The 25434-nt window shown below is 41.1% G+C and overlaps 1 pseudogene; it reads left to right on the forward strand.

Moving 5' to 3' along the window:
- Positions 1 to 21418, forward strand: part of LOC114210290 (protocadherin-8 pseudogene) — a 104497-nt pseudogene extending 83079 nt beyond the window's left edge.
- The last annotated feature ends 4016 nt before the right edge of the window (positions 21419 to 25434 follow it).

Below are 25434 nucleotides of genomic sequence, written 5' to 3' on the forward strand. Positions count from 1 at the left end.
TGCTAAAGATGAGTTTGAATTTTCAATGTCTTCTTGTACAGTCTTATTAGTGATTTGTAGTTGAATCCAGTGCTCATGCCTTTGTAACTGTAAAATTTGTGGTTAGGCTAGACCGCATAAAATCATAAGGAAGTCTGAGCAGCCCCAAATGGACCTGGGTTGTTTGTTGTTTTGTTGTTGTTGTTTAATCTTTTTCTGTTCTGTGCCCCTTTGTTTGTCCAGAAAGACTCACTTAGATTTTTATAAGATGCAAAAGATCTATTTCCAGTGTCTTGCCCTTTTGTCTATTGTGGAGTACAATTTGACTCCTCTTTCTGAAGACCGTTCAAATCTGCTTTAAATGATTATTTTTCGGGGAAAAACATCCCGGATCCTCAAGTGCCGAGACTGAAGTAGTTCTGGGGCATGTATAAATAGGTGATTAAATCAGAATGGAAGTATTTCTGAGGACAGTTGCCATGTTAAAGCAGTAACAGAGGTGCTGAAATGTCTTAGTGTCAGGGCTTAGGGCTGCTTTTGCTGAAATAATGGGTGAGAGAATTCAGAAAGAGGGTTTTGCATCTGTACTAAGAATGACACTCCTTCCTCATTCCCATCCTCCCCTAAAACCATGAGATGGAATTGCAGTGATGAAATGTGTTCCTATTAAACTCTATGAAGAACACAAAGTAGGAAATTCCAAATGTCTTCTGTCTTCTCTTTATCAATTAAGAAAGTTTACATTTAAAATCTGTGACTGGTGGGCGCCTGGGTGGCTCAGTCATTAAGCGTCTGCCTTCAGCTCAGGTCATGATCCCGGGGTCCTGGGATCGAGCCCCACATCGGGCTCCCTGCTCGGCGGGAAGCCTGCTTCTCCCTCTCCCCCTCCCCCTGCTTGTGTTCCTTCTCTCGCTGTCTCTCTCTCTGTCAAATAAATAAAATCTTTAAGAAAAAAAAAATCTGTGACTGGAATACAGATCTTAAATACATAAACTAAGGCAGCAGTTTAAGAGACTGTGGTCCACAAAGGCAGGACTAAATCACATGAAAATCAGTCATGATACTGCTTAATGAAGAGCAAATTGGTGAAACAATGGAAAGGCTTGGATTCCAAGCTTAGTTCTCCTATCTACTTCTTGTGTGACCTTATTAGAACAAGTCCCTTTGATTTTTCTGGGCCTCAGTTTCTCCAAGTATAACCTGAATGGTTTGGGCAAATGCTAAAGGAGCCCATGAGCCTGTGAATTGTGCCTAGGGTACTTATCAGACTTGGATTAGTGTGTTGCAAGTAACTGACATATATGGTAGGGTTGTTATTCTAAATATTTACCAGCCCCAGCATAAGTACTCACCGGTTAAAATGGAGGTTTGGTATAAACGACCAGTAGCACTGTACCTGTGCATGCTAGCTACAACTACATTTATGGGAATGAAGCCCTGGCTATTTATGTCAAATTGCTAAGGCAAAAAAGCCTTAGGAATCACTAGACCCTCTTCCTGTCTTTCCAGGTTGTTGCATCTTCTGTTAGAAGAAGCACACCTTGATAATGAAGAATTGCTGCAGAAAGATGACACACATGCCCCAGGACATAGGCACATGATTGGAGATCTCAATAATGTGGTGGATTGTTAGTGTAATGGCACTGGTGAGTCATACCTCCCTGTATCCACACCCTCTTATTAGTCTTCTCCCCCACTGACTCTGGCCTTGGCCATGTGACTTGCTTTGGCAACAGGGCATTAGCAAACGCAACCCAAGCAGAGACATAACAAATGCTTTCTCATTAGGGCTTGCCCCATCTCTTACTGCTTTTGGAACATAGCCACTATGTGAAGAAGTCTTCTGGCCTGCTGGTGACCCACAGTACAGCTGACAGCTGGCACCATTCACCCCTGGATATATGAGTGAGGCTTGGACTAAAGAGCCCCCAGTGAGCTGACAGATGATGATAGAAACATGAGCAACCCCAGGGGAGATCAGAAAAGGAACCACCCAACTGAACTCCACCCCATCTGCTGACCATGGAATCAGAGCAAATAAAATGGCAATTATTTAGGCCACTAAGTATTGGATTGGTTCAATATACAGCAATAGGTATTTGATACAACAAGAAAGGAATCTCCAAGTAGGTGGAGGGGAGGGGCAGGGGTGGAAGGAAAGAGAGGTGAGGTCTCTTTCATTATTTTCTTGCTTGAAGTTGGATCAAGGATTTGTATCTAGTTCCTATGAACAGATCCTTGCTTCCTAGATGGGCCAAGAAGCTCCTTCTTACCTGTCTATCTGGTCAAGCACACTTGGTTTCAGGAAAAACATAGGTAGTTTATCCCTTTCCCTCTTAGTGAAGCACACAGGTAGATTTTTCCCTCTTGTACTTTCCCCAGTCGCAATTTTTCCCTTTCAGAATGCAACAAGGATTAGTTGGCCTGGCCTTTTCTTGTTGACTCAGTGGGTGGCTATTATCAAGAAATTTCATGGAATATTATGAGAATGAAAGGGTTCTTGGGAAGGAGGTGAGAAGAAAGCTTTTAAAATGCCTGGGAAATAGGATATTTTCTAAATGTCTATATATAGCCTGCAACCATCTTGTCTTCAGCACATCTTTGAGAAAATAAAAAAAATCCATTTTATCTTTGTCCTTCTGTTTCTGATATCTTCCCTCTGGCAGCATTGAGTCAAAGATTTGATATGAAACAAAGCCCTGAGGACTTCTGCTTTTTGTCATAAATGACTCTAAAATTCGACAAATACATAAAGGCAACTATTTTCAGGTATTGAACAACAAGCGGCACAATCCCCCAAAGAGGGGAAACTCTCCCTATGTCCATCCAGATCTCGGCCCACGTTTCCAACTGTGGTACAGAAAGCTGGAGTCCATGGCAGAGAGTGATGGTCCAGTTGACCTAAAGAGGCAGATAAACAAGTTCAGGGCTACTCAAGGGGATGGAAACTGCACATCAGGACACTTGGGAGCAGGGAGCTGTGCTGGTGTGCTGGATGGTAAGAGAGGGAGTGAGAAATCTACATGGGAGTTCTCATGAATTCTTCGCTGAGGAGTGGGACACATCTTCTGGGGGCAAGATCACACAAAGCTTACTATGGTCTGAGAGTGAACACTACTGGAAGATGTTGGAGTTCTGACCCAGCCTAAGGAGAGAATTCTTGTTAGCACCCCAAGCATTTATCTGAGACACCAGAAATGTCCTACTCTAGAAGCAAAGACCATGTCTTATAGTAAGGCCTATTCTAGACCCACCCTATTAAAGCCTAAAAATCCAAGCTTTGCCAAAATCTTCAAGAGACACAGAGCTTGGAAATTGAGTCCACTAAGTTATAAGGAACAATCAGAACTTTCCATAGCCTGAAACCTAGGCTAACAAGTTCAATTTACTAGCCAATAATTAATTTGCCTATCAAAGACATTACAAGAAAAAAAATTTATGAACTAATGTCCCTCATTAACATGGATGTAAAAATAAAAACTTTAGCAAATCAAATCCAGCAATAGCTAGAAAAAAGGGTAACTCCTCATAACCATGTAGGGTTGATCCTAGAAATGGTTTAACATTTGAAAACCAATACATGTAATCCATCACCCCAGCAAAATAAAGGAGAAATAAATAATCTCAGTAGATACAGAAAAAACATTTGATGAAATTCTTAACAACCACATATAAAATCTCTCAGCAAATTAGGAATAGAAGGAAAGTTTCCAACATTGATAATGAACATATTAACTATATCTGTAACAAGTATCATAGTTACTGATGCAACACTGAATGATGTTCTCTAAGACTGAGAATATGGCAAAAATATTTGCTTGCACCACCTCTATTCAATATTGTACTGGAGGTCCTAGCTAGTGATATAACGGAAAAAAAAGAATAAAAGGAACAGAGGTGCCTGGGTGGTTCAGTTGTTAAGCGTCTGCCTTCAACTCAGGTCATGATCCCAGGGTCCTGGGATCGAGCCCCACATGGGGCTCCCTGCTCAGCCGGAAACCTGCTTCTCCCTCTCCCCCTCCCCCTGCTTGTGTTCCCTCTCTCGCTTTATCTCTCTCTGTCAAATAAATAAATAAAATCTTAAAAAAAAGAATAAAAGGAACGAAGATTCAGGAAGACTGTTTTTAATCACAAATAGCATGACAGAAAAACCTGAGTCTATAAAAAACAAATAAATAAACAAGGAAACAATTAGAATTAATGGATGAATTTAGTAATGTTTTAGGATGCATCCAAGTAAAGAAAAATCAACTGTATTCTCTATATTAGAACAAACACCTATAAAATAAATATTAAAAAAACATTTAGGATAGTATCAAAAACAAAATACTTTTAAATAAATGTAACAAAAGACATAAAAGATTTGTGTATAGAAAACAATAAACATTCCTGAGAGAAAATTTAAAAATTCTAAATAAAGAGATATACCCCGTTTATGGGTTGGCAGACTCAATATTGTTAAGATGTTAATTTTCCCCAAATTGAAATATAAATTCAGTGTAATGCCAACCAAAATTGCAGAAGTCATTTTTTTTAATTGAGAAGCTGATTCTAACATTTACACAGAAACAAACATAGTAAAACAACAAGAATAGTCAAAACAATTTTGAAAAAATAAACAAAATTGGAGAAATTACACTACCTGGTTTCATGACCTTCTATAAATGCTACAGTAATCAAGGCAATATGGAATAGTCGAAGGGTAGACACACTCAATGGAACAAAAGAGAGAATTCAGAAATAGATCCACATGTATAAGATCAATTCGTTTTGACAAAAGTGATAAGGTAATTCAATGAGAAAGAGATAGGCTTTTCAACAAGTGGTAGGGTAACAACTGGATATTCATATTAGAAAAAATAAACTTTGGCTCATGGTCCATAACGTACAGAGAAATTAATTCAAAATAAATCACACATCTAAATATCACAGATCAACTATAAAACTTCTAGACGATACGGTGGAAAAATATGCATAATCTTAGGATAAGCAAACATTTCCTAGATAGGACACAAAAAGCACTAATCCTCAAACTTAAAAATGGTAATTTGAACTTCATCAAAATTAAAAACTTCTTCAGGATATACCATTAAGAAAATGAAAAGCAGTCTATTGGCTGGAAAAATATTCATGTATATACATGTATCTGGCAAAGAACTTATAATCAGAATATACAAAAAACTCTTACAATTTAATAATAAGAATGCAAATAACCCTTTAAAAATGGGAAAAAGACTTAACACTCTCCAAAATGAAACATATAAAGAACATATACACCTTAACAATAAGGAACACAATCCGTTAAAACAGGAAAAAGACCTGAACAAACACTGCACCAAAAACATATGGAAAATACCAATAAGGATATCGGAAGATTCTCAACATCATTATTCATCAGGGAAATGCAAATTAAAACCACAGTGAGATACCACTTCACATATACCTGAATGCAAAAATTTAAAAAGGCTGTGGATATCAAATGTAGGTGAGTATGTGGAACAACAGGAAATCTCTCACACTGCTGGTGAAATGCAAAGTGGCACAACCATTATATAAAATGGTTTGTCAGTTTCATATAAAATTAGACATGCACTTACTATATACCCTAGCAAAGGCACTTGTACGTATTTGTCCCCCATTCTTTCAAAATAAAATCATGTCCACCAAAGACTTGTATATTGATGTTAAGAGTAGCATTATTCACAATAGTCCCAAATTGTAAAAAACTCAAACGTCCCCACAGGTGAATGATAACAAAGAGTAGTATATTCACACAATAGAGTAATACTCCACAATAAAACAAACAAAAAGAAATATGTGGAACAACATGGATGCATCTCAAAAATATACTAAGTTCAGGAAGACAGACATAAATGAGTACACATTGTATGATTCCTTTTATATGACATTTAAAAATAGGTACAACTAACAGTGGATACAATTCAGATCAGGGGTTGCCTGGATTGTAACTGACTGCAGAGTAACACTGAGGGAAATTTCTGGGGCTGGTGGAAATATTCTACAGTGATTTCATGGTGTATATACTTGTCAAAACTCATTGAGCTGGACACTTAAAAATGAGTGCATTTTACTGTATCTTAATGATGCTTTAATAAAATTAATTTAAAAAATTGAAATCCTCTAGTGATAAAAATAACAAAAAACAATGGCAAAAACAATAAAATGCCTTGAGGAATGTCTTATTCAATTTTCTTTTTATTGAAGAAAAATAATTTATTATTCATCTCCATTCAGCTGTGGAGGATATAAAATATTGAATTGTAGTGTCATAAAATTTAAGGAGAGTGCAAATTTCGATTCAAATACAACTATGATTAAACCTTTTCACATTTGTTAATTTAAACTTTACAAAGGAGAGAGAGGCATTAATTGCCTGATTTTTATAATAGAGAAAATGAGCTAAGAGGTTAAATGGCTCACCTAGAGTCATAGTAAAGTAGAAACTGGGATTCAAACTCAGGTCTTTTGGCACTAAATTCAAGGGTCTTTCCACTATACTATGTTGTTTGTCTTCTTATGCATCCCTTTTAAAATATATTCAATAACCAAAGCTAATAATATCTTTTCCATTGCTAGGCCTTAAATTGCATTTCCTTTGATGTTATCAGATAGAAAAAGACTTTTTCACTTGGCACTGAGTTTTTTTTTTTTTTCTTTCCAGAAAGCTTCCTAATCACTACCTTTCTAGAGATGCAGGGATCTTTATCTTTCTCGCAGGAGGTATGGAATCTTTGAATAGTCAAATTAAATTGAATCTTATAAAGCATTTTTCTCTCCCCAACCTACATTGTTGATGAGAGTAGAAATTGGTACAGTATTTCTGGAGAGCAATTTGGCAATAGGTACCAAAACTCTTAAAATCTGGCCTATCCTTGGATTGAGCAATTACCCTTTTGGGAATTTATCCCAAGGAAATTAGAGATGTGTGTATGGGTTTATGTGCAAGGATATTCATCAAAGCATTATTAACAATAGCAAAAAAAATGAAACAAACTCAATGTTTGTGTCAGAGATTGTTTTTTTTCTTCATTGTCACATGTCTTCTTCCTTAGCAATAACCCTGGTTTGTAGATGGGCAGATTGCCACCCAGTAAAGCATTACATACATTGGCCCTCCCTTATAGCTACCTTGTGACCATTGGAAGTGTTGTGTGTGAACACTAACTAAGAAGTCAAGTCAGTCTCTGTTCTTTGGCCATTTCCCTTTGGCTTACTGGACTGTGGGTGTAATGGTTGGATCTGAACCATTTTGGAACATGAAGCCACCCTCTAAAGATGGCAGAATGGCAAGACAGAAGGAGCCTGGGTACTGGCACTATGGAAACCCTCATGCATGCCTTGAGACTTAATTTGCATGAAAGAAAATAAACTCCAATTTGGTTTAAGCACCGTATTTAAATTTTCCTTTACAAATAGCCAAACTTAATCTAACAAACACTATGCTCAACAGCAAAGGGATAATTAAATTATGATATATACATAGGGTATAATACATAGGATATATATATAGGGTATAATACAATCAACTGTTTAAATGGCATCATATAAGACTCCATTAATGTGAAATAATTTTCACAATGTAAGACTAAGAGAAAAAGAATAGGCTACATTCAAAAGCAGGATATGGATATTTGTAAATATCATTCTTTGTTATATAAACAAGTGTACATTTATACATAGATATGTTTTCTATGTACACACATATATCTTTTGTATGTCTCTATATAGAGAAAAATTATATGTAAATATACACATATAATATAAAAATACACATATATAATAAATAATAATAATAAATATAAAAGGTTGCCAGCTCTTTGGATAGTGGAATTACAGATTTTTTTTAATGTGAGCTTTACTTGTGTTTTTCACATTGAGCATATATTACACTGATTACAAGAGAGGAATAGTTGTCAAAATAAAATAATCTTTTTCCTAAAACAAAGCAAGTTTAAGTTGTGATTCACTAATTTTAAAGAAAAAGGCTATATATCATAACATAAATAAAAGAAATAGAAATTAAATATTGAGGAAGTCTTGTATTGTTATAGTGTGCATTTTAAAATATGAACTGCTGTTGCCAATCTTGTTATATTGATGCATGAATGGTTATGATTACTTTTTAAAGCTGTATGTGAACCAATCACTTAGTAGATGGGTGCATGTATATACATTATAGCTCCTACTCAAATAGGATGTGAAGCAGAGGGACATTCTGAAGATGACATCTAGCGGTTGCTGTGGTAACCTTATCGGCTACATTTTAGTGATCTTTTAAGTCAATTTCTAGAGTTGGAATTGTCATATTCTTAGCTTGAACATGCAGAAAGGAGACAGCGATTGGTGGTTATTAACCCTCACAGACTATATTTGTGGTTGCTATTCAGCTTTAAAGAGAGAAGTGGATTCTCAGTAGAGGTATTGAAGAACAGCCCTAAAATGATTAAAGGAATCTAAAACCTATCTTAGAATTTTCATGGCAAATTTAAAGAACTGTCACTCCGGGTTATGATAAAAATTCATTATTATTATAGAACACTTACAATGCATTACAAGCACAGTGCTTAGCGCTTTATAAACATCATCTCATATACATCTGGTCCCTGACTTAAACCGTAGAAGGGTCCAGCAAAGTGGTATTATCATCATTATTTTATAACAGAAAACAAAACTGAGACTTAGAGAGTTTAAATGAGTTGTTCAAAGCCACGTGGTTAGGATACAGTGGTGCCAGGATTCGCATCCAAGTCTTCTGTCCACACACTTACCCCCCGCTCTATGCAGTGTTCAGGGGGTTGTCCATGATACCTGGTCTGGGTCTATTATAAATATTCCCTTTAAGGGAGACATTGCAGCAATGCTAGCTTATCCAGTCTACTCTTAATCAGCTACCCTTATTAACAACAACTACTCTGAACATGATACTGTTGCTATTTATAAAAGTATGGTGGGCCCTTCTTATGACATGGAAGTATACAACCAGGCTTACAAAAAAACTGTGCCATATCATAATTTGATTTGGAGTCTAGCTCTATGGTAAGGCAGAATGGTGGAAGTGGGAAAGTCTAATTACGGTGTTGGGAGGCATGCAGTGGGAGAGATGCATCACAGCTGAAGCAGTGAGAAGGTGCTTATCCCCTGAGAGCTCACCTTTGAATAAGCTCTCCCGTCTTACTTCTCAAAGAGCAGCCCTGGAGGTGCATCGATGGCTTGTTGGAAGTACAGAATCTCTGACCCTACCCTAGACCTACAGAATCCAAACCTGCATTTTACAGAATCCAAATCTGCATTTTACAGGATCCTCAGGTGATTTGCAGCCACATTAATGTATGAAAAACACTGCTTTAAAGAATGTATAGCATTGTAACAGCACAGGCAGAAGGAACCACCCTGTAGGCACAGGGAACAACGTGAGCAAAGGCACGGCAGTAGGAATAAATGAAGCAGTTCCAGAGAAATCTCATACCTGGTTGAGCTGTAGCATAAACAGTGGAGTGCAAGATATTGAGTAGGAGAAAGGTAGGGCTGAATTCACAGAGGGTCTAAGAGTTCTATCTTGTTCTGGAGATAGTGGGGATAATGGAATATTTTTGATCAGGAAATAATTTTTATTTAATAGCCTCTTTAATTTTATAGAGTATTTAAGTTTTGTGATAAATTTAGAATCTAAACTTTGTGAAATAGGTAATTCTTTCATATATTTCCTTTCATCTTCACACTACCAAACAAATGTGTTATTAATAGGTGTACATTTAAGGATGTTATTAAAAGACAATGGAGTAAATCCTAAAGGCAAGCAGGAACACTTGAGAATTCTATAGCTGTCGCCCATCCGCTGTGAAGGGTTGGATGGTTAAATTGACTTGAGAGATTTAAAAGTCTACCCCACGTTGTCCTCAGGAATAGATGGGGCAACCAGATGAAGTATTGTCCCACTGTATTTTGCCTTGGTCAGGCTCTCTTCTCTCAGACTGAGAAGGGACCTCAAATCCCTTCCCCCGGGCTCCTTTGATGAGGTTTCCAGGAGACACAGAAGCTATTTTGTAAAGCTGTCAGCTGTCCTGAATAAGGGAAAGCGATAAAGCAGCCAGGAACAAGAGAAACAGATAAGAGGTGAATTCTCAGGAATGAGGGGGAGCCTTGTCTGCCTTGGATTAAAAAGAGAGGGGAGGAAGATTTTGGAAGGGTGGGGGTGAGTCAACCGATAGAATCTTCAGCTGCAGTCTGCCAGCAGTGTTACAGAGACAAAATGAGTCAACAAAGACATCCAGTGGCTCGCTGAGAGACAAAGGACAGGGAGGGATAGGTGCAGCTGGACGCAGGAGTTTCATATCAGGATGGCTGCATTTATCAGGGTGGGTGAGCAGGAGGGAAAAGGTGAAAGATAAATAAATTAAGCTTTCTGCTCTTGTATGTTGGGTCCCGTTAACTAGGACATTCTTTGTTCCCACCAGTTGGTGACTTAATCAGTTCCCTTAGGGATGCTTAAAGACTGACATAGGATCTTGGAAATATTTGCATTGCTCCCAGTCAGTGTTGGGTGTAACTGCTCATGATCTGATAACCTATCTGATATACTTGACATCCCCCAACACATCTCATGACAAAGAATTGCAATAAAAAAAACCCCATCTAGAAAAGGGAAAACCACACACAGGGGTCATTGCCCATAGCATGTAAGCATATCCTGTTGACCAGAAGATGCCTCACTGAGGTGTGGGTTCCCAGATCTGCCAAGATGGCCTCCCCATCCCCAGGAGGATCTTTCTTAGTCTTTGTCCTTTGTGATGTGAGCTGGGTATTGGGAATATATTCCAGGGGCTTTTCAAAGGTCACATGCCATTTTTTTTTACTGGGGGTTCAGGAATTTCAGTCCCTTGTGTGTCGGGCAATAGTTTAGTGTTTATTTGCATCTGATCAATTCCACAGTCAAAGCTGGAGAGAGTGCTCAAATTTACTCACAGTCTAGGGATCTCCATCTCCTGGCAACCGCTCTAGATACTCTGTTCATGCCCTTAGCCCTCAGCTTGAATGACTTCCACTTGGACCTCTATAAGGCCATCCAAAAGAATTTCTTGGGGTGGGAGTCACAGCTAATGTAGGCCCCTGTGTTCCCAGGTTTCATCTCCTAAATGGCTTCTCGTTGTGGAGAGACTGTCATTTTTCTTAATTTAGGTATTCCAGACTTAGAGGGAGTCTGAGAGGTATCGGAGGGCTCAAGGCTCTGTGAGACCTCGGCGTTATCTTCCTCATTACTTTTTGCCCATGGTTTTTTAATCTTATTTTCTTTTTTACACTAACTTTAGTTTGGTAGAGACAAATTTGTTTTCTCTACCCTTAAAACTTGCCAAGATTGCCAACTTTCAGCCCTCTTAGATTACTGGCCTCAGTCAGAAAGGGACTATTTAGTGACATATTTTCTTCTCTTTCTGCTCTCAGAGGGACTATATTTAGTCGGAGACTATCCTTTTCTTATAAATGTAGCCAAGCCCTTCCAATCCCTAACACCCTATTCTCTAGCTTTAATAGACACATGATCTGAATCCCAAAATATGAGTAATAGTTTACCAGTGGCTATGCAAATACATAACAAGAACGTAGGTCAACCTCTTAGTATGGTAGGTCTCCACAGACCTCAGCCAATTACACTTTTGGAGTCTGTTAATAACAATTCCTTTCTCAATTTGGGAATCTGTTATGAATATGGAACAAGTAACAGAAATCCAGCTGCTAATTGTCTTGAACATAAAAGGGGATATGCTGTTACACTCAAATGAAAAGTTTAGTGGGAGATCAGGCATGCCTCTAGGTGCTCAGTGCCATCTCAGCGTTTCTTTGAAAAATGTTGGCTTTATATTCAGGCAGGCACTCCCAACCTGGTGGTTCACATCCCAGCTTATATCTTTTTAGCTCAGCAACTCTAACAGAAAAAAAGAAATATCCCCTTCTAAGTGATTGCAGAAATAATCCTGGACCTGATGCCCAATGGCCCTGGTTGCCCTGGATTGGGAAAAATGTACCTACCTGAAGAAATCAGTGGGAGGATAAAATATTTTACTTTGGCTAAGCCTGGGTCATGCGGCCATCCTAGCACCAAGGGTGGAGGCATCTATCATATGTTTCTCACATGGATCGATTTGGTGAAGAGGTGGTTTCTCAAAAGAAAATTGGCTGCTGAGCAGGCAAAAACAACAAATATCTTATATGCCCTGATAGGTCAGTTTTGAAATGGACTCAAGGAACCAGTTTTGTTACACGTGGCTGCACCAAGTCTTGCATATTACTCAATGAGTCTCATTGCAGAAGTCTCACATAATATCAAGTTCCATAAACTAAGCTTTAGCAAGTTTTCTAGTTTAGAATTCAGATGATGTAATAGGGTTAAGAATTATGCAGAAGTGGCATATGGTGGTGAGACCCTCACAAATATTCCACAAATATTAATGAACTCCTTTCATGTGGTAAGCAATGTACTGGACAGTGGGATTCACATTTGATAAAGACATGGTTAATAGGTGGAAAGGCTCATAAGGGGGGTAGGAAGTATACCCTTGAACAAATAAATCACAACATGATAGGCGAATGCATATAACAAAGGATAGAGTTGTCTTTTAATACTCACAAGGTGGTAGGCACTGGGCTTTTTGCTCTCCCCACATTTTCTCACTTAAACCTCAAAGCAACCCCTCCAGGTAGGCATTATTCCCTAAAAACATTGAGATTTGTAGAGAGAAAGTTTTCTGTGGTTGGTCCATTCAGCTGGCAAGTAGCAGGAGCCTTGGGGAAATCCTATTTGGGAACACTATACTTCTGTATTTGGGAATACTGGGAAAGCATAATCATTCTTTAAGCCATCCAATAACTTTAGAATCATTTATTTTTTTCCATCTTCTCCATCCCTTAGAGTTTATCTGTCAGGAAGTCCTACCAATTATTCCTTTGCAGTCTTTATCAGGTTTTCACCCTGTGGTCCTTCCAACTCATTGTTCAGGTCTTTAACATCTTGTACCTGGATTGCAGGGAGCCTGTGACTGGTCTTCTCCTTGCTTCTAGTCTCCCTTTAATTCATTATGCTACAGGTGGGTTTTGAGGTGGGCGGAGGTTGTAAACCACACTGCCTCAGTCGTTTATTTGGCAAATATTTATGATAAGTAAGTCATCATGTGGGATCACAGTTTAAATCTTCAATTAAAACACAATCCTTTTTGAGGATTTTACTAATGTTGAGGGAAGGCAATCATCTCCCTTATTTGTCATAACGGAATACACATCACCAATTCTTTGCTCCACAAACCCTCAATGCTTTCTTACTGCTGCCTTAAAAGTGTTTAAACTCTCATGTCTTCCCAGGCAAGGAAAACAAAAGCAAAATTAGATTAGTGGGACTATACCAAAATAAAAAGCTTTTGCACAGTGAAGGAAACCATTAACAAAATGACAAAGCAACCTACTGAATGGGAGAAGATATTTTCAAGTGATATATCTGATAAGGGGCTAATATCCAAAATATATAAAGAACTAATATAACTCAGCACCCAAGAAAACCCCCAAATAATCTGATTACAAGTGGGCAGAGGACCTGACTATAGAGATTTTTTCCAAAGAAGACATACAAATGGTCAATAGACACATGACAAGATGCTTGATATCACTCATCATCAGGGAAATGCAAATAAAAACCACAGTGAGATGTCACACCTGTCAGAATGGCTAAAATAAAAAAATACAAGAAATAAGTGTTGGTGAAGATGTGGAGAAAAAGGAACCCTGTGCATTGTTGGTGGGAATGTAAACTGATGCAGCCACTGTGAAAAACAGTATGAAGTTTCCTCAAAAAATTAAAAATAGAATTACCATATGATCCAGTATTTCCACGACTAGGTATTTATCCAAAGAAAATGAAAACACTAATATGAAAAGATATATGCACCCCAATATTTATTGCAGCATTTAATACAATATTCAAGATATGGAAGCCACCCAAATATCCACTGATAGATGAATGGATAAAGAAATGGTATATATACAATGGAATATTACTCAGCCATAGAAAAGAATGAGATCTTACCATTTGCAACAACATGTATGGACCTAGGGGGTCTAATGCTAAGTGAAATAAGTTAGTCAGAGAAAGACAAATACCATGATTTCACTCATATGTGGAATTTAAGAAACAAAGCAAATGAACAGAGAAAAACAAGAAACAGGCAGAAAGAAAGAAAGAAAGAAAGAAAGAAAGAAAGAAAGAAAGAAAAGAAAGAAAGAGAAAGAAAGAAAGAAAGAAAAGAAAGAGAAAGAAAGAAAGAAAGAAAGAAAGAAAGAGAAAGAAAGAAAGAAAAAGAAAGAGAAAGAAAGAAAGAAAGAAAGAAAGAAAGAAAGAAAGAAAGAAAGAAAGAAAGAAAGAAAGAAAGAAAGAAAGAAAAGAAAGAAGGGGAGAGGGTGGGGGGTGGGTTAGCCTGGTGATGGATATTAAAGGGGACACGTTCTGCATGGAGCACTGGGTGTTATACGCAAACAATGAATCATGGAACACTACATCAAACACTAATGATGTAATGTATGGTGATTAACATAATAATAAAAAATAATCAGGAAAAAGGAAAGAAAGAAAGAAAGAAAATCAGATTCCTAAACACAGAGAACAAACAAGTGGTTTTCAGAGGGAAGGTTGGTGAGAGGATGGGTGAAATTGATAAAGGAAATTAAAAGTTCATGAATCATGATGAGCACTGAGTAATGTATAAAATTATTGAATCATTACATTGTATACCTAAAACTGTATGTTATGACACTGTATGTTAGTTATACTTAAAAATGTATTCAAGAGTTGAGATTTAATAAAAATAATAATTTTTACCCCTTCCAAAAAAATATCTGAACTCTTTAGCTTAGCAACAAGGTCTTCAACTATGCCACCCATTCAAACTTATCCCCGTGGTGTCCTCAAATCACCTACTCTAACCAACTCTACTAGGTCTCTGTAGAAGGCTCTGGGACGGTCCTCCTTCACAGCTTGTTCACGTCATTCCCAGGCTTTACCTGTCCTTGGCAGTTCTGGCTGCCTGTGATTTTACCTGGAAACTCTGAGATCACTTCTTGTTTGCACTTGATACAATTTTCTCCATGTTGTTTGGCACTTGTGACCTCTGAACTCTGATTTTTTTTTTTTTAGATTTTATTTATTTATTTGTCAGAGAGAGAGAGAGAGAGAGCACACAAGCAGGGGGGTGGGAGAGGGAGAAGCAGATTCCCTGCTGAGCAGGGAGCCTGATGCGGAACTTGATTCCAGGACCCCAGGACCATGACCCAAGCTGAAGGCAGATGCTTAGTCGACTGAGCCACCCAGCCATCCCTGATTTTTTTTTTTAACGTTTAAACAGTTTCTTCTACAGGGCTGTGAGCTTTATTATATCACCATACTTGATCAGATATTTGTTGATCAAGGCCCTGAAAATGCTCTGACTACTGGGGGACATGACCTTCTGTGTAGAAGAGGAATAGAGAGGATCAGCTAAGAGGAAGAGAGATGTAGATAATATAAAGCACAGATTAAAAAGTTGTTTCTCAGTCTTTATTCTTTTATTCTTCTCTTGCTTTGCTACAATCTCTGGTGGGGGAGCAGGTTTCCTCTCTATCTGGTGGCAAGAATACAAAGTATGATCCTTGGGCCAATGACTGAAGTACCAAAGTCCATTTCACTGGCTCACTTGGGGTTTGAGGCATCCCTGAGACAAAAAAGGTAAGATATTTTTCATTATTCATTGATTTAATGTCCTTCATACTGCTAGACTAATAAAATAAGCAGTTTAAAAATGAGTTTTATGTAGTATCTTAAGATTATATAGTTTTGATGATATCTTTATTAACATAATTATCCTATGGGAAACTTTTTTCTAAGAAAGGATTATATCATTTAAATCCTTATTTTATGTTAAGGGGAATTTGTGATTAGTGTTGATACACTATTGTGGTTCTCTCTGATTTTCTCTAGGTTAAAGCACTTAAATAGTTGATAAAATATCATCTTGTTCCTATTCTGTGCTTGTAGACAGTATTTTGGTTGACTTCAGGGCTGAATTATTTTCCCTGAAATCATTTCACAAAAAGGACCAGCAATTTGCTGATAGTTTCTTAGCAATGACTGTAAGGTCAAGGCATAATAACACATTGATTACACAATGGAGTAACAGGAATGAGATAATGGTACTTCTTATGTGATAACTTAAAACAATTACCCCGTTTTGGGGGCTCATACTGCTGAAGATTAATTTTAGTTTTTTTGAGGTGTGATTTTTAAAAAGCAAAAAAAGAGCTGTTAGGTTGATTTGTTTTCTTTCAAACAGTCTTAATAGCTTCAATTTTTGGAACTTAACTCCTTGAAGACAGCAACATTGCACTTGATAATATTTTTCTCATTCCTCTATAGGATGTTTGTTCAGTTGAGAAATGAAAATGGGTCTCAGTAGATTACATAGAGTGATTTGTTCTAAATGGCACAAAAACTGTTTCTGGGTCAGGACAGTGTTAGTTCAACATCCTGTGAGAGTTGATGCTTACTCTGATGCATGGACACCATGGTCTAGTGAAATCTGCATATTAGGGAATTTCCTGTGCCTTCATCCCCACCCCCCAACATACATTATTAGTTTTGTGTAATAGGAAAGAGGAAATATGCAAAGGCACAGACACCATTCTGAATTAGGGGACCAATTTTTCCCCGGTGTTTATGATTTTTCTGTACAGTGTGCTTTAGTGTGTAAAGGGACACACTGGTGTTGTGTGCTCAGCAAAACAGAAAATCTTTCCTTGAAATGATTAGAATGCAAATACTATTTTATAGATCTGGTGTCCTGGCCCGTTGTGGGGAGAATGCTAGTGTATCTGGTGCTTTCATTAGAAACAAAAATAAACAGTAGAGAGTTTACCAAAACCCTGCCACCTCACCCCTTTTAAAACCAAACTGAGCAAGAGGACCAAATTGTTGTTTTATTCAGAATTTGGTCTTCCTGTGGTGGTGGTAGACCTCTGCTCCCATTGTTTGTTTTACTTTATGTTGGACGCCAACAGAGATCAAAACTACCTTTTATGGACTTCTAGTTTGGCAATATGCTGGCAAATGGGAAAACAAGCAACATAAACCAAATTTCTGCCACAGTGCTTTTAATATTGAGACAGATTTTTATCTAACAGAGCCAACAGAATGGAACATGAAAGCACCAGCAGCTCAGGGCTGTAAACACAGTTTCCTGATGACACGTCCCCAGGGGGACAGATCATACAGTTTCTATATTATTCAGCTTGTCACTCTACTGGCACAGAACTGATTTTTGCCTCAGAAAATGTCTCTTTCCTGAAACTCCAGCTGTCCTTCATTCATAAAGCAGCCTTTTAATAAGGTGGTTGTTTACTAGGAAAACAATGCTAATGTTAATAATGATTCATTAGCAATATAGCATATTCCTTATTGTAGATGGTCTACTTGCTGCCAAACAGCTGGAGGAAAAATGCAATCAAGCATTTAAATATCATAGCTGGATGTTTCCAAACATAAGTGTCCAGATGTTTAGCATTGTAGAGGTAATGTGTTTGATTGCTTGCCTTTTTCATATTTTATCTGGATCTTTTGATGTTCTGTAGATAGAGTCATGACTATTCTTCATTTTCAGTATGCTGAGCAGCTTTGTTCATCCTGAATAGCAACAATAATGCCGAAGACTGGCAGAAGCCAAGCCTGGCCTGGATTGCTCAAGATATGGGAGAAGAGGAAGAAATGAGACTCAGACTATGGTTAAATGGGTCCCTCTCCTGGCTAATGTGTATGGAAGCATGTGCCTTTTAAAAGGCATTGGCTGAATCAGTTTTCACGCTTCAGTTAAGGGGCAACTAGGAATTAAGAAGTTGGAAGGGTCAGCTCCTCTTGTTTTCCTTGATACTCAGAGGCTGAATAACCAGGTCCTTCTTTAGGATAGCCACTTCCAAGGAAGAAAGCTAACTGTCTTTATGCTAGTGAGGATACAGGCTTCAAAGGAATCTGGTCCAGCTAAACTGTAGTAGAGTTTCCCTCCCTTAGATTTAATGCCTCATCAGGCAAAATGACAAATCTAAAGTAAACAATATAAAGCACTTTCTCCTTTTAGGATCTACCCAACCCAAATCAATTCATGCTTCCTACTGCAAACTTCTCTGACATTGGGTTATTGGTTCTTATAATTAGAGTCATTGCTGAATGCTCCACTGAATTAAAACCCTGCAAATTAATTATCTCATCAAAGGTGGCTCAGTTTCAGAACTGGATTCATAGATCCTGGTGCTAAAATAGATGCAACTCCCTCCTAAGAGTGAAAGCAAAAATAATCATTTACTGACATGTCTCCGCAGGAATCAATAACATTACAGGTCATGGGGGAGCCAAGAATAGCTGGGGCATATTAATAACTCAGTCTGCTCACTGATTTTACTCAAGATGACTAGTTAAAGAACACTGCACTGATGATGACTCCATGGCATGAGGAACAATGTCATCATTAACATGTGGACCGTTTAGCATTTAGAACATTTCACACATAAAGAGAACTTAACACAAGACTATTTATTGTGCTTTAGACAGATGGTTTAATGTTTCTTTAGCCTGCAGCCTATCAGGCCACCTATGGTTTTCTTCAGCCAAGGGCTTTTTAAAAATAAATGGTGTATAGCAATTTTCTAGCAAGACTGACTGCAGCATATTTCCCTAAATATTTTTCCTGCACTTAACTATCCCTTACAGTAGTTTGCAGTAGACAAACCTCCCTGACACCGATTCCTCACATATAAGTAATTACTGACATAAAAGGAGATGAAGGGGCTGAAATTTCATCATTAATGGTTTCTTTGCTACAGAAGAGCTATTTAGAAATGATTACTTTGGAAAACAGTTCTTCCCTGATTAGACGCTGCCTGACTCTGGGAAAGCTGTTCCCCCAGAATCTTTCAATACAGTAAATGATACCCCAACATAGATGGATAACTGTGGGTGGCAAAAGATGCATATAAGCATTGGTTTAAAAATGGCAGAGAAGAGTAATTGTATCTCTGTCTGAGGAATATGTAAATGTGTTCAGGAAGGGACACAGAGGCTGCAGATTCCCTGCTCCTACCATCAAAGTGGAAATCAAGCACAGTGGAAAAACAAGGGGGGATGCATTCTTATAGCGCAAACTTCTATAGGGATCTTCATGACCCCCTGCACTGCTCTAGCTCTTGTTCATCTCTGCAGGCTCTTCCGTGAACTCTTTTTGGGGAACAACATGACCCAAGACCCAGAGACTTGCGGATTGGCCCAGATGGATGCTTATTTGCACATTTTTCTCTATGTAACCTCTTCAATAGGGTTCAGAAGAAGCAAGCTTAGGCCTGGAGCACAGAAAAGCCATCACACAGCAGAGACGGTTTAGTGATCAATGTATTTAGAGGGCAAGTGTCTCCTGATTGCCTACTCATGAGAGGCTGGAAGTCTGGGCACAGAGCCTCTGATTGGCTTTTTTCTCTTTGAGGAACAAAGATGTCTTGCTGGAGGCTCAGATTTCCCGTTGACACGTTATGCTGGGTCAGACTGGAATTCTTGCAAGTTCTGTGGCTGCAGCTGGTGTCAGAGTTTTGCACAAAAACTGTCAATTTCCACACCTATGAGAGGAAGCCCACGACACCGATATCGGTGTTCTGTCTGACTGTGTCCTGTGTAATTACCAGTTCGAGGTACTACGCCAGTTCTGCCTGATGAAGTTCAATAGCTCACTGTTCGGGGTATGCGAGGGCGACGGGCAGGTGACCGTTGGGGAGGAGAGCTTGGACCACAAGTGGCTGCGCAGCCAGGCACCACAGTGTGTGCTGGTCTTCGATGTGGTCAGCTTCTCGCAGGAACCGTTCCGGCTGGTGCACGTGGAGGTGGAGGTGAGGGACATCAACGACCATGCACCAAGCTTCCCCCGGGCCTAGATCTCCGTGGATGTATCTGAGGGCGCAGCAGTGGGCACGTGCATCCTCGTGGAGGCGTCTTTGGAGGAGGACTTGGGGGCCAGCGGGCTGCAGAGCGTGTGCCTGGCGGGGACTCGCATTCCCTTCCGCGTGGAACTGCAGACGCGCGTGGACGGCGCCCAGTGCGCGGACCTGGTGCTGCTACAGGAGCTGGACCGCGAGAGCCAGGCCGCCTACAGTCTGGAGCTCGTGGCCCAGGACGGCGGCCGCCCGCCGCACTCCGCCACCGCCGCCCTCAGCGTGCGAGTGCTGGACGCCAACGACCACTGCCCGGCCGTCCCGCAGGGCGCCGTGGCCGAAGTGGAGCTGGCGGAGGACGCTCCCGTGGGCTCGCTGCTGCTCAACCTGGACCCGGCCGACCCCGACGAGGGCCCCAACGGCGACGTGGTGTTCGGCTTCGGGGCCCGTACCCCGCCCGAGGCGCGCCGCCTCTTCCGCCTGGACCCGCGCTCGGGCCGCCTCACCCTGGCAGGACCGGTGGACTACGAGCGCCAGGACACCTATGAGCTGGACGTGCGGGCCCAGGACCGCGGTCCAGGGCCCCGGGCCTCCACCTGCAAGGTCATCGTGCGCACCCACGACGTCAGTGACGACGCTCCGGACATCACCATCACCCCGCTGGCCGCCCCGGGCGCACCTGCCCCTCTCCCTTCGCAGCCACCGCTTTGTGCACACGCGACCTCCAACCCGGTCCGGGACGCCTGAGGCCGGCGCCCAGTCTCTGGTGCCAGAGGGGGCGGCGCGCGAGAGCCTGGTGGCGCTGGTCAGCACCTCGGACAGAGACTCGGGCGCCAACGGGCAGGTGCGCGGCGCCCTCTACCTGCACGAGCACTTCCGGCTGCAGCCGGCCTACGCGGGCAGCTACTTGGTGGTGACTGCGGCGTCGCTGGACCGCGAGCGCATCGCCGAGTACAACCTGATGCTGGTGGCCGAGGACCGCGGCGCGCCCCCGCTACGCACCCCGCTTACACGGTGCGCGTGAGTGACGAGAACGACAACGTGCCACTCTTCCTCACACGGCCGGTCTACGAGGTGTCGGTGCGTGAGAACAACCCGCCCGGCGCCTACTTGGTCACGGTGGCCGCCCGGGACCCGGACCTGGGCCACAACGGCCAGGTCACCTACCGGCTGCTGGAGGCTGCAGTGGGTCGCGCCCTACGTCTCGGTAGACCCCACCACTGGGGAGCTGAGCGCACGACGGTGCTTTGACCGCGGTGAACTGGCTGAGCTGCCGCTGGGGCTGGAAGCACTCGACGGCGGCTCTCCGCCGCCCCGCGCCGGGCCGTGGTGTGGCAGCATGTGGAGGACTAGAACTACCACGCACCTCGGCTGGTCATACTGCCACTCTTCAGTGGTTCAGCCCAGCTGCTTCCGCCCCAGGGCTCACCCCTGGGCTACACGGTGATCCGACTGCGGACTAAGGCCCCAACGCCGAGCTAACTTACACACTTCTCCGCAGCGACTGCGGCGACGGGTGAGCTGTCTCTTCAGCGCCGCCTGTCCCTACAGCTCACCGGCCCGCTGACGGCGGTCGTCGTGGTGCTGAACGGAGGCCAGCCGGCCCTCTCCTGCACCCACACTTCGCTCCTAGCGCCGACGGACTCGGCGCCACCTGGCGGAAAAGTGGTGCTGTGGCGCTGGGGCTGGTGCCGCCGCCGCCTCGGTCGCTGCCAAAAGAGGGAGCTGAGGGACCCTCCTGGCGGCGCACAGTGCAGGGAGCAGGGCGGCAGCCTGGCTTCCCCGTCGTGTTGATGGGTGTTTTGGCCAGTGGCAGCGGCCTTCTGCTGGTGGCCATTGCCACTGTGACTTGTTCCAGCCAAGGCGAGGCTAGGACTCGAAGGAAGACGCTTTGTGAGCATAGCCCGAGCTGGTCCCACACGACAGTGGCCAGGCTGGCCCAAGTCGCAGAGCGGTGGGGGCTGCCTCCGAGGGCTTCCAGCTGAGGTTCTTCCCGAAGACAGTGCCCCTTTCCATTTATGCAGAGGCCCAGGAGGGTGAGGCTGCGGAGATTTTCCAGTCTGGGGATAGTGGGGTGTTCTTGTTCTCCTTGCTTGGGGAGAGGAGCGGGATCCTGCGGGCCCAGGTAGACCACCCTAGCAGTCTTAGTGTCCTCATTAACATTTAGTAGATTTTCGTGCCGAGAGCGTTATGAAAATTCAGCGCCTGCTCAGGTTTGGGAGTTCAAAGGACTAATTTTTCAGGACTTGTTTATTTTTTATTTGAGAGGAAAATTTCTTCACAGATGAAGGCAGAAAGAGGCACGATTGTCATGTGTTCGTGGAGGCCCAGGTCTGTTTTGGCTGGTTTTGCCCCTGGTAACTTCCTTGTGGATCCAGTTGGAACATCTCCGTCCCTCAGGGTTTAAATGCTGTCTTCGTGAAGCACTCCCCATGAGGGATATTGTGCCTGTTCCGTCAGTTTTGATATCTGAGTGTGAAATATTAACTGCTACTCTCACCCCTCTTTTTAAACAGGATTCAGGCTCAGGTCCCCTCCATTCCCCATCCCGGTGTGGAGAGGATAAATCTGCGAGTTCAAGGTAATTTCAGAGTATGAATCGTTCTCTCTAAGTAATGTGTTTGACGTTTTGTACGTTTTTATGGATAACAGAGTGAGTCTGTCCTTTTCATTTCTAGGACACATTCAAATCCAGAATAATTTAGTGTGGAAGATAACGGAAGAGGAGACAGTGAATTGAATGATACCAGTTCTGACATCAGTAGAGAGGGGGCTTCAAGAAAGCATCTTTTCCAGTGATTACAAAGCGAGAGGGTAAGTTCAGACCTGCGACTTTGAAGCTCTTCCTCACAAAGTCATCATAATTCTGTATGGCTGAATGAATTTTAAAAAACTAAACAAGTGATCTCAAATGGGCATTCATAGAGGGGAGTATGCTGAGTGCTGCTGAACAGAGCTAACAGTTTTTTTTGGACCACTTCTTATTTAGCTGGTTCTACATATTTTAAATACTTAACACTTACTGACTTATTTATTCCCTGTAAGAACTCCAAGGAGGTAGGAGACCAAGGCACAGAGTTTAAATGACTTGCCCAAGTATTGGAGTTAAGAGCTTAGCTCAGTAATTCCAGCTATAGATTTCCTCCTCTTAATCATGTATTAAGCTGCCTATATTAATGCAAAAAGATTAAAACACTAAAAAACCCAGAATATTGTGGTTAGCAATACAAAAATAATTTTGTACCACAAGCACTAAGGAGAACTTCCCATTCGTGAGGATTTCAGAAGTGGATAGCATATGAATAGGTAAATTTTTTATAGGCTAGGATGCCATTTGCTAGGAGCATATGAATATGTGGTTTTGTTTGGCTGTGCTTTGTCTCGAGAATCTTGCACCCACACAACATCATGCTCTTCAACCTAGCCTCCTGTAATGTCTGGGAGTTTTGATTTAGGTCGAAATCTCAGTAATGGTGTCTAGTTCTGTGGGGAAAATCAATTATGGGAGCTTTGTGTTAGTTTCCATGAAAGTGGGCACGAGATCTTTGGTCCCTCAAAGAAGAGACCTTACTCTCAAAGATGAGTCCTAATGGTATGTCGTAGTGATTCAAATATCTCTTCACATTATAGATATTTTTGTCCAATCTGTGTTTAGTTCCTTCAACATTTTTTTTTTTTTAAACAAGATGACTTCTAGAAGCATCTGCATCCTGGTCCCTTTTGGAATATCCTCTAGTTTGCAAATATCTTTCCTAAAATTAGACCCTTAGAGTTGGATACAGCACTGCAGAACCGGCCTATCTCCTGAGTTTCAAATTAATATTTCCAGTTGCCTACTCAACATCTCCATTTGGGTATCTAATAGACATGCTACATGTGCAAAACTGAACTCTTGATTCCCATTCTACAAACCTGTTCTTTCTCTAATGTTTGTATCTCAGTAAATGACAACTCTGTTCACTCAGTTGCTGCCATGGCCAAATCCCTGGGTCATTCTTGGTTTGTGTCTTTCCACACTCAACTTCCAATCCAACAGCAAATCTGATTGGATTTACTTTGAAGATATGCTCCCAATTAGTGCTCTTCTCACTACCTTCTTTGCGGCTGTCCTACTCCAGGCACTATCCTGTCTTGCCTAGATAACTCCAAACGGGACTCTCGGCTTCCATACTTGCCCTCTTGCAGTCTGTTTTCCAAATCAGTTCACATAATTCAACTCTCTAAAGAGTTCTCGCTTAAAATGAAATCCAAAAAAAAAAAAAAAAAATTCCTCATCATGGTGTCCCAGTTACTACTGCTCTGTGTCACAAAATGTGACTCAAAATGCAGCAGTTTAAAACAACTACTTTATTATGCCCATGGATTCTGTGGGTGATTTTGGACAGGACATATCCTTGTTTCCGCTCCAAAGTGTTTGAGGCCTTAGCTGAGAAGATGTAATGGTTGGGGGCTGGAATCATCTGGAAGGCTGTTAGACGCATGTCTGGCTTGTGAATTAGGATTATTCGAAGTCTAGGATTGCTCACTAGGGGGTGGGAAGTGGGGGCTACATGTGCCCTTTTAGGCATAGCAGCCTTAGGAAAGTCACGTGGGAGCTCAGGGTTGCAAGCATGAATGTTCCACTAAATAAGACAGAAGGCATATCCTCTTTTATGAACCAGACTCAGAAATGGTACCGTCATTCAAGTTCTACCGGTCCGAGCAGTCTTAAGCCTATCCAGATTCAAAGGGAGGGGACAAAAGACCCCTCCTCTACATTGAAAAATTACTAGAAACTTTTGGAGCCATGTTTGTAAATAAGCCACACATGGCCCATAAAGTCCTATATTATATGGCCCCTGGTTGCTTCTCCCAGATGATTTCTTATTACTCTTCCCCTTGATAATTTAGATTATTGTATTGGCTCTCTTGCTGTTTCTTGAATAAACCAAACATATTTCATCTCAGACCTCAGGGTCTTGCTGTTCTTTCTGCTTGGTATGCTTTTTGTTGAAATATCCATATTGTCTGCTTCTGCCTTCATTTATGACTTTGTTCAAATGTCTATCCTCTCAAAGAGATCTTCCATACCTTCCATACCTCAAGCTGTTTCCTCCAGCTTTATTTTCCTTCTTATCATTTATCACTACCTGACATTACTTTATGTATTTATCATTTGTTCCCTGTTCCCTGTTGAGTCATCAAGCATCAAATATGTACTAAAAAAATGAATGACTGAATAAATGAATGATGAAAGGTGTAGTCCAGCCAGCTTATCCATCACAACTGTATGACTATTTCTTATCATATTGCATTTTAGATTAGGGTAAAATTGTGCTGGTGTTTTTTAGAAGTTCCATTGCGCTGCATTACTTTCTAGAAGATTTTAGTGTCATCTCAAAACTTGAAGATTTTGCAGTAAGTTTATCTTTTCGGATCATTTAATGTTAAATTATCCTTTTCTAAAAAAGATCAAATTCCTGG

Source organism: Eumetopias jubatus, unplaced genomic scaffold, assembly GCF_037043125.1.
Source record: "Eumetopias jubatus isolate StellerSeaLion01/CBP00866 unplaced genomic scaffold, mEumJub1_p1.0 scaffold_3, whole genome shotgun sequence".
Lineage (NCBI taxonomy): Eukaryota > Metazoa > Chordata > Mammalia > Carnivora > Otariidae > Eumetopias > Eumetopias jubatus.